The 12,350-nt window shown below is 44.5% G+C and overlaps 1 protein-coding gene across 4 annotated transcripts in view; it reads right to left on the bottom strand.

Annotated features, from left to right (window-relative positions):
• Window positions 1-12,350, bottom strand: part of LOC135547635 (NEDD8-conjugating enzyme UBE2F-like) — a 167,472-nt gene that overhangs the window by 83,532 nt on the left and 71,590 nt on the right. The window lies entirely within an intron of this gene.

Genomic DNA, 12,350 nt, shown 5'->3' with positions numbered 1-12,350 from the left:
TAACAAGTACCAGGCTGTAAATAACCCCAGTCTACATGGAGTCCTGAGGCACACAGTGAATGGCCCGCCTTTGCTCTGATCTGTCTGTGACCACCTCTTTTCCCCCAGTTGGCGCATCGGTCTGAATGGTGTTGGACACTTCAGTGAAGTACCTCCATTACAGGTCACGAATGGAGAGCTGAATGGAGAGCTGAATGGAGAGCTGAATGGAGAGATGAATGGAGAGCTGAATGGAGAGCTGAATGGAGAGCTGAATGGAGAGCTGAATGGAGAGCTGAATGGAGAGATGAATGGAGAGCTGAATGGAGAGATGAATGGAGAGCTGAATGGAGAGATGAATGGAGAGCTGAATGGAGAGATGAATGGAGAGATGAATGGAGAGCTGAATGGAGAGCTGAATGGAGAGATGAATGGAGAGCTGAATGGAGAGCTGAATGGAGAGCTGAATGGAGAGATGAATGGAGAGCTGAATGGAGAGATGAATGGAGAGCTGAATGGAGAGCCGGGTCCCAGTGAGTGTGTGTGCATGATATAGAGAGAGTGCGTGTACTCTGTGTGTGTGCTGGGTTTAAATAAAATTAAGTCAAATCACTTCCCATGACCCCTCTGGGGACAGTGTTCCATGGCGCAGCTTGATGATGGATGGAGAGCAAAGGTGGAGCCAAGTTGGCATGGCAGTTTGATGATGTATGAAAGGGAGAGAGAGAAGTGGAGACAGGTTGGCATGGCAGTTTGATGATGGATGAAAGGGAGAACAAGAAGTGGAGACAGGTTGGCATGGCAGTTTGATGATGTATGAAAGGGAGAGAGAGAAGTGGAGACAGGTTGGCATGGCAGTTTGATGATGGATGAAAGGGAGAATGAGAAGTGAGACAGGTTGGCATGGCAGTTTGATGATGGATGAAAGGGAGAGAGAGAAGTGGAGACAGGTTGGTATGGCAGTTTGATGATGGATGAAAGGGAGAACAAGAAGTGGAGACAGGTTGGCATGGCAGTTTGATGATGGATGAAAGGGAGAGAGAGAAGTAGAGACAGGTTGGCATGGCAGTTTGATGATGGATGAAAGGGAGAGAGAGAAGTGGAGACAGGTTGGCATGGCAGTTTGATGATGGATGAAAGGGAGAGAGAAGTGGAGACAGGTTGGTATGGCAGTTTGATGATGGATGAAAGGGAGAACAAGAAGTGGAGACAGGTTGGCATGGCAGTTTGATGATGGATGAAAGGGAGAGAGAGAAGTGGAGACAGGTTGGCATGGCAGTTTGATGATGGATGAAAGGGAGAACAAGAAGTGGAGACAGGTTGGCATGGCAGTTTGATGATGGATGAAAGGGAGAGAGAAGTGGAGACAGGTTGGCATGGCAGTTTGATGATGGATGAAAGGGAGAGAGAGAAGTGGAGACAGGTTGGTATGGCAGTTTGATGATGGATGAAAGGGAGAGAGAGAAGTGGAGACAGGTTGGTATGGCAGTTTGATGATGGATGAAAGGGAGGGAGAGAAGTGGAGACAGGTTGGCATGGCAGTTTGATGATGGATGAAAGGGAGAACGAGAAGTGGAGACAGGTTGGCATGGCAGTTTGATGATGGATGAAAGGGAGAGAGAGAAGTGGAGACAGGTTGGTATGGCAGTTTGATGATGGATGAAAGGGAGAACAAGAAGTGGAGACAGGTTGGCATGGCAGTTTGATGATGGATGAAAGGGAGAGAGAGAAGTGGAGACAGGTTGGCGGCGGGCAGTAACTCAAAGCAGTTGACATACTCTGTCCCTCCAGCGTCAGCTTGCCCCCTGCCAATTTGTAAGTCGCTCTGGATAAGAGCGTCTGCTAAATGACTTAAATGTAAATGTAATGTAATGCCCTTTCTCTTTTCCATGGCCAGCTGTACGAAACCACACCAGCACAGCAAAGCTCAGCACAGCAACAAACACATAAAACAAAAGCCTGCTTCTTTTCTCACTGGTGGTCCAGGCTTTGGGTTCGATTGGACAGGGGTAGGAAGGGGGTGGAGCCCACTAAAAGACAACACAGCCCTGGTATCAGGAGCCAAGGGAAGTGAAGGGAGCAGCTACAGTAAACCCTCCTCCAATCTGCACAGAAACCTCCTATTGACATCAATGCATTATTTACCCATTAAGCTTCAGTTTCACAGATGCATGTTTCCATGTTTCCCAAGATGGGATACAGTTCTTAAGAGAATATGCTCAGAAGGAGGCTTGGCCAGGGCTGGAAAAGGTCAGGTGACTCTCGGCCAAGAACAACAAAAATGCCAACCATGATGACAACTTGATGTAAAAAGGGCTTTATAAATACATTTGATAGACGTGATTTAACTTAAGGAGATAAGACCAAGACATACTGCTTTGAAATGGAGACTACTTTAGGACAAATGTGCGTGGCTGACTTAGTTCCTCGCATACCATATAAAGAGCCCGGGCCTGCTACTCTTCAGCTTACTTTACCCTCATGGAAAGTCGATTAGCACTGCAGATCTCTTTCTCTCTCCGTCCAACATAGTTTTTAAAACATTTATTTTAAATTGAACCTTTATTTAACTAGAAAGTCCGTTAAGAACACATTCCTATTTACAATGACGGCCTACACCGGCCAAACTACCCTATGGGACTCCCAATTACGGCCAGTTGTGATACAGCCTGGAATCGAACCATGGTGTCTGTAGTGACGCCTCTAGCACTGCGATGTAGGGCCTTAGACCGCCCCTCCAAAGGGGAGCTATTGCACAAAAGCTAATACAGTGCCTACAGAAAGTATTCAAACCCCTTGACCTTATCCACATTTTGTTGTCACGGACTGATTTTAAATTTAGACTTTTGGTCACTGCCTTCACACAATACCCCATGATGTCAAAGTGGAATTATGATTTTCAATTCTTTTTGTAATACAAATTAATACAAAAATGAAAAGCTGTAATATCTTGAGTCAATAAGTATACAACTCCTTTGTTATGGTAAGCCTAAATAAGTTCAGGAGTAAAATGATAGTGTTAAACATGATTTTTGAATGACTACCTTATTCCTGTACCCCACACATACAATTATCTGAAAGGTCCCCTAGTCGAACAGTGAATTTCAGACACAGATTCAACCACAAAGACCAGGGACAATTTCCAATGCTCGCAGGGGGCGCAAGGGCACTTATTGGTAGATCGAAAATTTAAAGTGACATTGAATATATCATTGAGCATGGTGAAGTTATTAATTATGGATGCTGTAGTGTACCCAAGTGGCGTCGGGATCAACTGCTTGCACACGCAAGCACTCCACTGTCTCCCTGTCATGGCTTTTGCGCTATCAGTACAGATACCAACAATTTTTTTTTTAAACTTTATTTAACCAAGTCAGTTAAGAACAAATTCTTATTTTCAATGACGGCCTAGGAACAGTGGGTTAACTGCCTGTTCAGGGGCAGAACGACAGATTTGTACCTTGTTTTTCAGTTTTTGATTTGTTAAAAAAGTTTGAAATATCCAATAAATGTCGTTCCACTTCATGATTGTGTCCCACTTGTTGTTGATTCTTCACAAAAAAATACAGTTTTATATCTTTATGTTTGAAGCCTGAAATGTGGCAAAAGGTCACAAAGTTAAAGGGGGCCGAACACTTTCGCAAGGCACTGTACCAGGAGCTGTGCCAGGACCGCCACATCTGTTGACTCATCTAGCTGTAACGCATAGCTTGTATGTAAAGCTGGAATTGTTTCAAAACATCTCCTGCCATGTCACTGATGCATCGTGAAACAGTGTTGTTTGATAAAGTAACTGTCTAACTTTTTTGGGCCTTGTCCCCCAGCATTGTCCCAGCCATATCGGCGGCAGCAGGAATAATTAAGTCCTCCATTTGACAAGACTACCTGTATTTGACATTGTGTTGTTACTTCGCTGAACACTAGATGGTTAAAATGTATTTTTGGCAGTGAACCGAGGCTACTCAGGTGAGAAAAAAACCTCACCCAAATGTATAGCCCCATTGGAAAATATAAATGTACTGTATGAATATTTGTATGTGAATCACATTTTTATTTGGCATACCCCTGACTGCATTGCGCGTACCTGCCGTAGAGCAAGGAAACTGCTCAGGGATTTCACCATGAGGCCAATGGTGACATTAAAACAGTTACAGAGTTTAAATGGCTGTGATAGGAGAAAACTGAGGATGGATCAACAGCATTGTAGTTACTCCACAATACTAACCTCATTGACAGAGTGAAAAGGAAGCCTGTACAGAACAAAAATATTCCAAAACATGCATCCTGTTTGCAACAAGGCACTAAAGTAATACTGCAAAAAAACGTGTTCAAAAAAATTCACTTTTTGTCCTGAATACAAATCAAATTTTATTGATCACATACACATGGCTAGTAGATGTTAATGCAAGTGTAGCGAAATGCTTGTGCTTCTAGTTCTGACAATGCAGTAATATCTAACAATTTTACAACTACTACCTTATACACATAAATGTAAAGGGATGAATAAGAACATGTACATATAAATATATGGATGAGCGATGGCTGTGCGGCACAGGCAAGATGCAGTAGATGGTATAGAGTACAGTATATACATATGAGATGAGTGATGAATGACATGTAACCATTATTAAAGTGCCGTTATTTAAAGTGACTAATGATAAGCACAGGCAAGATGCAGTAGATGGTATAGAGTACAGTATATACATATGAGATGAGTGATGAATGACATGTAACCATTATTAAAGTGCCGTTATTTAAAGTGACTAATGATAAGCACAGGCAAGATGCAGTAGATGGTATAGAGTACAGTATATACATATGAGATGAGTGATGAATGACATGTAACCATTATTAAAGTGCCGTTATTTAAAGTGACTAATGATAAGCACAGGCAAGATGCAGTAGATGGTATAGAGTACAGTATATACATATGAGATGAGTGATGAATGACATGTAACCATTATTAAAGTGCCGTTATTTAAAGTGACTAATGATAAGCACAGGCAAGATGCAGTAGATGGTATAGAGTACAGCATATACATATCAGATGAGTAATGTAGGATTTGTAAACATTATTAAAGTGGCATTGTTTAAAGTGACTAGTGATACATTTATTAAGTCAATTTATTAAAGTAGCCAGAGATTTGAGTCTGTATGTTGACAGCAGCCTCTCTTTGTTAATGATGGCTGTTTAACAGTCTGATAGCCTTGAGATAGAAGCTGTTTTTCAGTCTCTCGGTCCCAGCTTTGATGCACCTGTACTGACCTCGCCTTCTGGATGATAGTGGGGTGAACAGGCAGTGGCTCGGGTGGTTGTTGTCCTTGATGATCTTTTTGGCCTTCCTGTGACATCGGGTGCTGTAGGTGTGCTGGAGGGCAGGTAGTTTGCACCCGGTGATGCTTTGTGCCGACTGCACTACCCTCTGGAGAGTCTTGCGGTTGAGGACAGTGCAGTTGCCGTACCAGGCGGTGATACAGCCCGACAGGATGCTCTCGATTGTGCATCTGTAAAAGTTTGCGATTGCTTTAGGTGACAAGCCAAATTTCTTCAGCCTGCTAAGGTTGAAGAGGCGCTGTTGCGCCTTCTTCACCACGCTGTCTGTGTGGGTAGACCACTTTCCACCTTCTCCACTACTGTCCTGTCGATGTGGATGGATGGGGGGGGGGGGGGGGTGCTGCATCTGCTGTTTCCTGAAGTCCACAATCATCTCCTTTGTTTTGTTGAGTGAGAGGTTGTTTTCCTGACACCACACTCTGAGGGCCTTCACCTCCTCCCTGTAGGCCGTCTTATCATTGTTGGTAATCAAGCCTGTCACTGTAGTGTCGTCTGCAATCTTTTTCTTTCTTTTTTTTTTCTTTTTTTCTTTTACCTTTATTTAACCAGGCAAGTCAGTTAAGAACAAATTCTTATTTTCAATGACGGCCTGGGAACAGTGGGTTGATGATTAAGTTGGAAGCGTGCATGGCCACGTAGTCATGGGTGAACAGGGAGTACAGGAGAGGACTAAGAACGCACCCTTGTGGGACCCCAGTGTTGAGGATCAGCGGGGTGGAGATGTTGTTTCCGCCCTTCACCACCTGGGGACAGCCTGTCAGAAGGTCCAGGACCCATATGCACAGGGCGGGATTGAGACCCAGGGTCTCAAGCTTAATGACAGGTTTGGAGGGTACTATGGTATTAAATGTTGAGCTGTAAGTCAATGAACAGCATTCAAACATAGGTATTCCTCTTGTCCAGGTGGGATAGGGCAGTGTGATGGTGATTGCATCTTCCGTGGACCTATTGGTGCGGTAAGCAAATTGGAGTGTGTCTAGGGTATCAGCAGGTAGGTTGGAGGTGATATGATCCTTGACGAGTCTCTCAAAGCACTTCATGATGACAGAAGTGAGTGCAACGGGGGCGATAGTCAGTTCAGTTACCTTAGCTTTCTTGGGAACAGAAACAATGGTGACCATCTTGAGGCATGTGGGGACAACAGACTGGGCTAGGGATTGACTGAATATGTCCATAAACACACCAGCCAGCTGGTCTGTTCATGCTCTGAGGACGCAGCTGGGGATGCCGTCTGGGCCGGCAGCCTTGCGAGGGTTAACACGTTTACTCACGTCGGCCACGGAGAAGGCGATCCCACAGGCTTTGGTAGCGGGCTGTGTCAGTGGCACTGTATTGTCCTCAAAGCGAGCAAAGGAGTTGTTTAATTTGTCTAGGAGCAAGACTTTGATGTTTGTATTCGGTCATGTTTGTATTCAGTCATGTTTCCAGCTGCCTTGCCCTGATTAAAAGCGGTGTTTTGCACTTTCAGTTTTGCACGAATGCTGGCATCAATCCACGGTTTCTGGTTAGGAAATGTTTTAATAGTCACAGTGGGTACGAAATCACCAATGCACTTGCTAATAAACTCGCTCACTGAGTCAGCGTATACATCAATGTTCAAGTTTAACCAAAATATGCCACAAGACCTAGAATTACCTTATGTGTATCCCACAAAAAAAGGTTCACTGTTATGAACTACTTTTTTGAATTATTTAAGCAAATTTTCCGGGCTTAAAAATGACGTAAATTTACTGGAAAGTTTCAGACTCTTTGCAACCCTACTTACAAATCTATGGCAATACCTTAAAATGGTTGTCTAGCAATGATCAACAACAACAACCAATTTAACAGAGCTTGAAGAATTTTGAAAATAATCATGGGCAAATGTTGTACAATCCAGATGTGAAAAGCTCTTAGAGACTTACCCAGACAGACTCACAGCTGGAATCACCCTTAGAGACTTACCCCAAAAGACTCACAGCTGGAATCACTCTTAGAGACTTACCCAAAAAGACTCACAGCTGGAATTGCTGCCAAAGGTGCTTCTAAGTTGGGCTGTGAATACTTATGGAAATTAGATATTTCTGCATTTAATTTTTAATAAATGAACAAACATTTCTAAAAAACATGTTTCCACTTGGTCATTATTGGGTAGTGTGTGCATATGGGTGAGAAAAAATAAATAAATAATCCATTTTGAATTCAGACTGTAACACAACAACATGTGGAATAGGTCAAGGGGTATGAATACATTCTGAAGGCTCTACTCCCTGTAAATCCACTATAAACTGTGGATGAACATCACTGTCAGGCGGCTGGTTGGAAACCTGCTATTTGAGTCATAATCTACTGCATCTCATCAGTCCTTAGTGAAAGCCATATAAATTCCCCTTTAAACAGTAATACCTCAAACAATGACTGGGGCCCTGACCTCAGGGTGAAACGGAAGGGACCGTTTTACTGACAGATTATGACGTCTGTCTGTTACGTGGTCATTCCTTAGTGAACTGAACCATGTCACCAATCCTACCCAATTAGCTCATCCTGCCAGCAGGCAGGTACACCGGTGTTCAAAACACCTCTCCAAGAGGTAAATTAATGAATGCAAATGGTTGTACTTCCCCTTGGGTGGAACGTGCTACAGCTTTCTATTCCGACTAGAGCAGCAGAGCAAAGCAAACAGCACTAAAGTTAAAAGAGCCCTCAGCACAGCAAAGCAGACAGAACAGACTTAGAACTAACAGAACTGGAACCTCGGAACACACTGAGCTCTCCAAGCTGAGACCCCGGGGAATCCTGTGCTGCACCCCGTCCTACCCCTGCCATCTCCAACCCCCGCTCCCCTCTTGCATAACACTGCAGCCCGCTAAATATTTTGGCAGTAACTCAGTGAGCCAAGTGCAGCACAGAGTATTAAATAGCCCCATGTAATGATGCTTATTAATATGACCCATTATAAATGTGAGGGGTGTCTGGTGGATTGTGGAGCTTTGGCTAAGCTGATTGGGCCATGCCTTTCTTCCCTGGCGAATTACCTTTTGATACACCTCCATATGCAGTGTTACAAAGTGTTATAGTATTAGGCTTTACTACGACTAATCATCATGATGATGATGATGATGATGATGATGATGATCATCATCATCATGGAGATGAATGATGACATTCAGAACAGCTCAGATGTACACCCAGCAGACAGTTTATTAGGTACACCACTCCATTCACTCAAATGGTTGGCTCCTACAGACAGTGAAAGACTCTGCATGGTCAATCCGATGTCTGCAGTGTTCGTACAGGATTCACTGTGAAACGGCCTCTGTAAAAGTCAGGGCATTCATACTTCGTGCGCTTCGCAGAGCTGTTGTGGAGGAAGTTGTCAAGAAAGTGAGTGTGTGTTTATACAGGACCTCCTGCCCCCACCTAACGTCAACCAATCATGTCAGTGCGGAGCTACACAGAGCCCTCCGCATTGCTACAAAAATTGGGAGGCGCATGGCAGTAAAGGGCTCGATTTGGCCTCTGCAAGCCTCCGGAGGCTCCACAATTGCATCACATCCTCCATGCTGCGCCTCCGGACAACATTACCGGATCAAGCATAAATCAGCTGTGAGTCACGTCAGGCATTGAGGCATTCAGTTAGATTAAACGTAAGAATGGGCAACACAAGTGACCTAAGTGACTTTGAACATGGTTCTGTATGATAGTACCTCAGAATCGGCTGACCTCCTGGGCTTTTCACGCACGACAGTGTCTCGGGTTTACAGAGAATCCTGTGGGAGAAAACAGCTTGTTGATGAGAGGTTGAAGGAGAATGGCAAGAATCGCGCAAGTTAACAGGCGGGCCACAAACAGACCAATAACGGCACAGTACAACAGTGGTGTGCAGAACGGCATCTCAGAACGCACACCTCGTCGGTCCTTGTCACAGTAGGCTATTGCAGCAGATGACCACACCAGGTTCCACTCCTATCAGCTAAAAACAAGAAGAAGCAGCATTGGACAATTGAGGCGTGGAAAAACATTGCCTGGTTCGACGAATCAAGCTGATGGCAGTCAGAGGCCATGGATCCAACCTGCCTGGTGTCAACGGTACAGGCTGGTGGAGGTGGTGTACTGGTGTGGGGAATGATTTCTTGGCACACGTTAGGTCATTTGATAACAATTTCCATGCCACAAAGATTTCAGGCTGTTCTGGAGGCAAAGGGGGGGTCCGACCCAGTACTAGATTGGTGTACCTAATAAACTGTCCATTGAGAGTACAATGCAATGTCCTCAAACAACTTCAAAAGTAAAACTGGAGTGACTCAACATAATCATGCAGACTTGTAAACCATTTTCCTCAGGGAATAAGTAAAAACGACATATTGTTCTTCCCCTGGTAGAGAATACAGGGAAAGAAACAAGCAGAATTTCCTGTCAGATCTCATCAATGTCAGTGTTCAGACTCCCAGGCGATGATTGAGTGAGCTGTCATTGATACGGCACGTTTGTTTATTAGACTCAGATGGGAGAGATGACATTATTTGGTTTGGCCATACAGAAGTTTTCAGACACAAAAATGACCAATCAATGGCATTCAGTGACCCTGTGACATAATTTCTTACATCAAACAAGGTAACGTCAGGACACAGGCCTGCATGGTTCCTCTTCTCTCCTCCCTAACCAGGCAGAGATAACAGGTGACTTGACCTTTTTACTTAGTGAGGAGCACGTCATCCAGAGATGTTCTATACTCCTCTCTATTTTGGGACAGTTTGAACCATCTGCGGAGTGAGAGACCCTCAAACACTCACTCCCCCTCCAGCCTAAATAGTCTGATAGCCCAAACTGGATGTGCACTGTCCAGATGGGACCAGACTGCCCAGCGTTAATATGATTCTGCTGTAAACTGCTCTTCTCTCCTGACGCCACTGTGTACACCACAGGCAGGAAGCAACATATATCATATCAGTGTTGCAACAGGGCTCCCTGGGTAGTGGAACACTACTGTGTCTGGTACACCCTATCAACTCAGAGGCCCAGGCATTCAGTACACCACTATTGCTGCAGGCAGGAGCAGCAGTCTGGTTATGTAACGGTAATCACATCACCTGAACACCATCTCAGTAGACGCTGTCATGATAGGCAGTGGAAGGAATGGAGAGATGGATGGAGAGGTGGATGGGATGATGAAAATGAGGGGGTGGCCGATAGAGAGATAGATCTGTGGTGAGAAAGGAGACCTCACAGCACTCATCTCTCACTTTTATCACTGTTAATCCCCTCTACCGCCACAGCAGGGCTAGTGAGAAAACATTCTGGAGGCCAATGGCTCAGCTGGTAGATGGGATCGATTCAGGTCAGATCTGGTCAGGGTTGAAGGTGGCCTACAGCCACCAAGTTAAACACTAGACAGACAGTATGACATCACACAGGTCAGATAGTGATTTCACAGAATGATTGATAGAAGGTAAATAACTACTTCTGCACCATCCAGATTTTCACTTCATGAAACAGACATACATGGCGTAAATGACCACTGTGTAGAACCATGTAGAGCCATACAATGCAGAACCATGTAATGTTGAACCATGAAGAACCAGATCGGACATGCAAACAAACAGTTGGCTAATTGGCTATTAATCCACAGTGAGACAAACTGGTCCTGTGCTGGATGGAGATCCATAGACTTGCAAATTGGATACAGTCAGAAGACTACAGGGTTCCTCATGGTTCCTCAGAAGAACCTTGTGTAAAGGCTTCTCTAAGCCATCGGACCGGGGCTCATTAATGGTGCAGAATGGCTGACCTTGCTAGAGTGACTTATCACTGGAAATGTTGCTGTTAGTTTGCTGTGGCCAACTTTAAAATCAACCGTTTTCTGTGGCATTGCTATAGCTAGGTGTATACCACATTGACATGGCAACATATAGGTCCAATATTATTCTGTGTTTGTTAAAAAACATACAGTATGAAGGTCAAGACAGACATCTCGCCTGGCTAATCATCGGTTTCTTTAGGCGCTATAGTTTTAAGGTCAACGGTCAAATAGCAGTCTATTCCGTTTTGGTATGTCCCATCTCTCACACAGAACTACTGTATGACCCCCATGGAGGTGTCCTGTCCACTCTGAAAGAGGGAGGTAGAGGGAGAGAGATGAGGGGAGAAAGGAAAGAGAGAGTGTGAAAGAGACAGAGAAAGTGAAAGAGCGCAAGAGAGAGCGAGAGAGTTTGAGTCCCAGCTGCCTGTGAAGAGACACCACAGGGGAGTCAGTAAGCAGGGTAACTGATGCATCAGTATGGTCGTTACATGGTCATTTAGCATTCGTGAGTCAGACGTGCTATGTGGCGGACGTGTGAGTTGTGGTTCCCCAGTTTCCCTCCTGCAAAGTGACTTGGTGTTCAGTCGGCATGACACGGCTAGAGTCAGGGGAGACCCAGAGATTGGACACTCCTCACGTCGAGAACCACAGACTGTGGACATCACACTCGGCAGGGGGTGGGAGAGGCAGCTGGGACAACTACTACAGAGCTGTGGTAGTGTGAGGAAGCGTGTACAATGTTCCCTCTAAACTGCACGCGCACCTAGAGACTGTCACGCAGAACAAATACTCTATCAGCCCACAGAGAGAAGCATGATATTGAACTTCACTCAACTTTCTAGAGTTTTCCCTATCAATGTTTCCCTTTACTGTGGTAATTGTGATCGAATCCACACAATACTACAATATTATCCACTTTGAATGCAACATACCGAAACAAAACAAGCTACGCAATAGACTTTCCAGAACGCATCGGTGTAGGATTATATTGCATTAACACACATGACTCAGCCCCTACTCTACACAGACTGGTGTGGCATAACCAATCAGAGCTGCAGTAGGCCTATATGCAAATAGACCATTGCCATATATGGATCTGTGCCATTTACTTTGAACTGGACTGTGTTTACAGCTGTGGTCCTGAGTAGATGTGCTTGTTTTGAGATCAAATTATCAAATCAAAATCAAATTTATTTATATAGCCCTTCGTACATCAGCTGATATCTCAATGTGCTGTACAGAAACCCAGCCTATAAC

The sequence above is a fragment of the Oncorhynchus masou genome, chromosome 10 (genome assembly GCF_036934945.1).
Source record: "Oncorhynchus masou masou isolate Uvic2021 chromosome 10, UVic_Omas_1.1, whole genome shotgun sequence".
Lineage (NCBI taxonomy): Eukaryota > Metazoa > Chordata > Actinopteri > Salmoniformes > Salmonidae > Oncorhynchus > Oncorhynchus masou.
The sequence above is the reverse complement of the archived record's forward strand: the minus strand, read 5'-3'. Positions and strand labels throughout refer to the sequence as shown.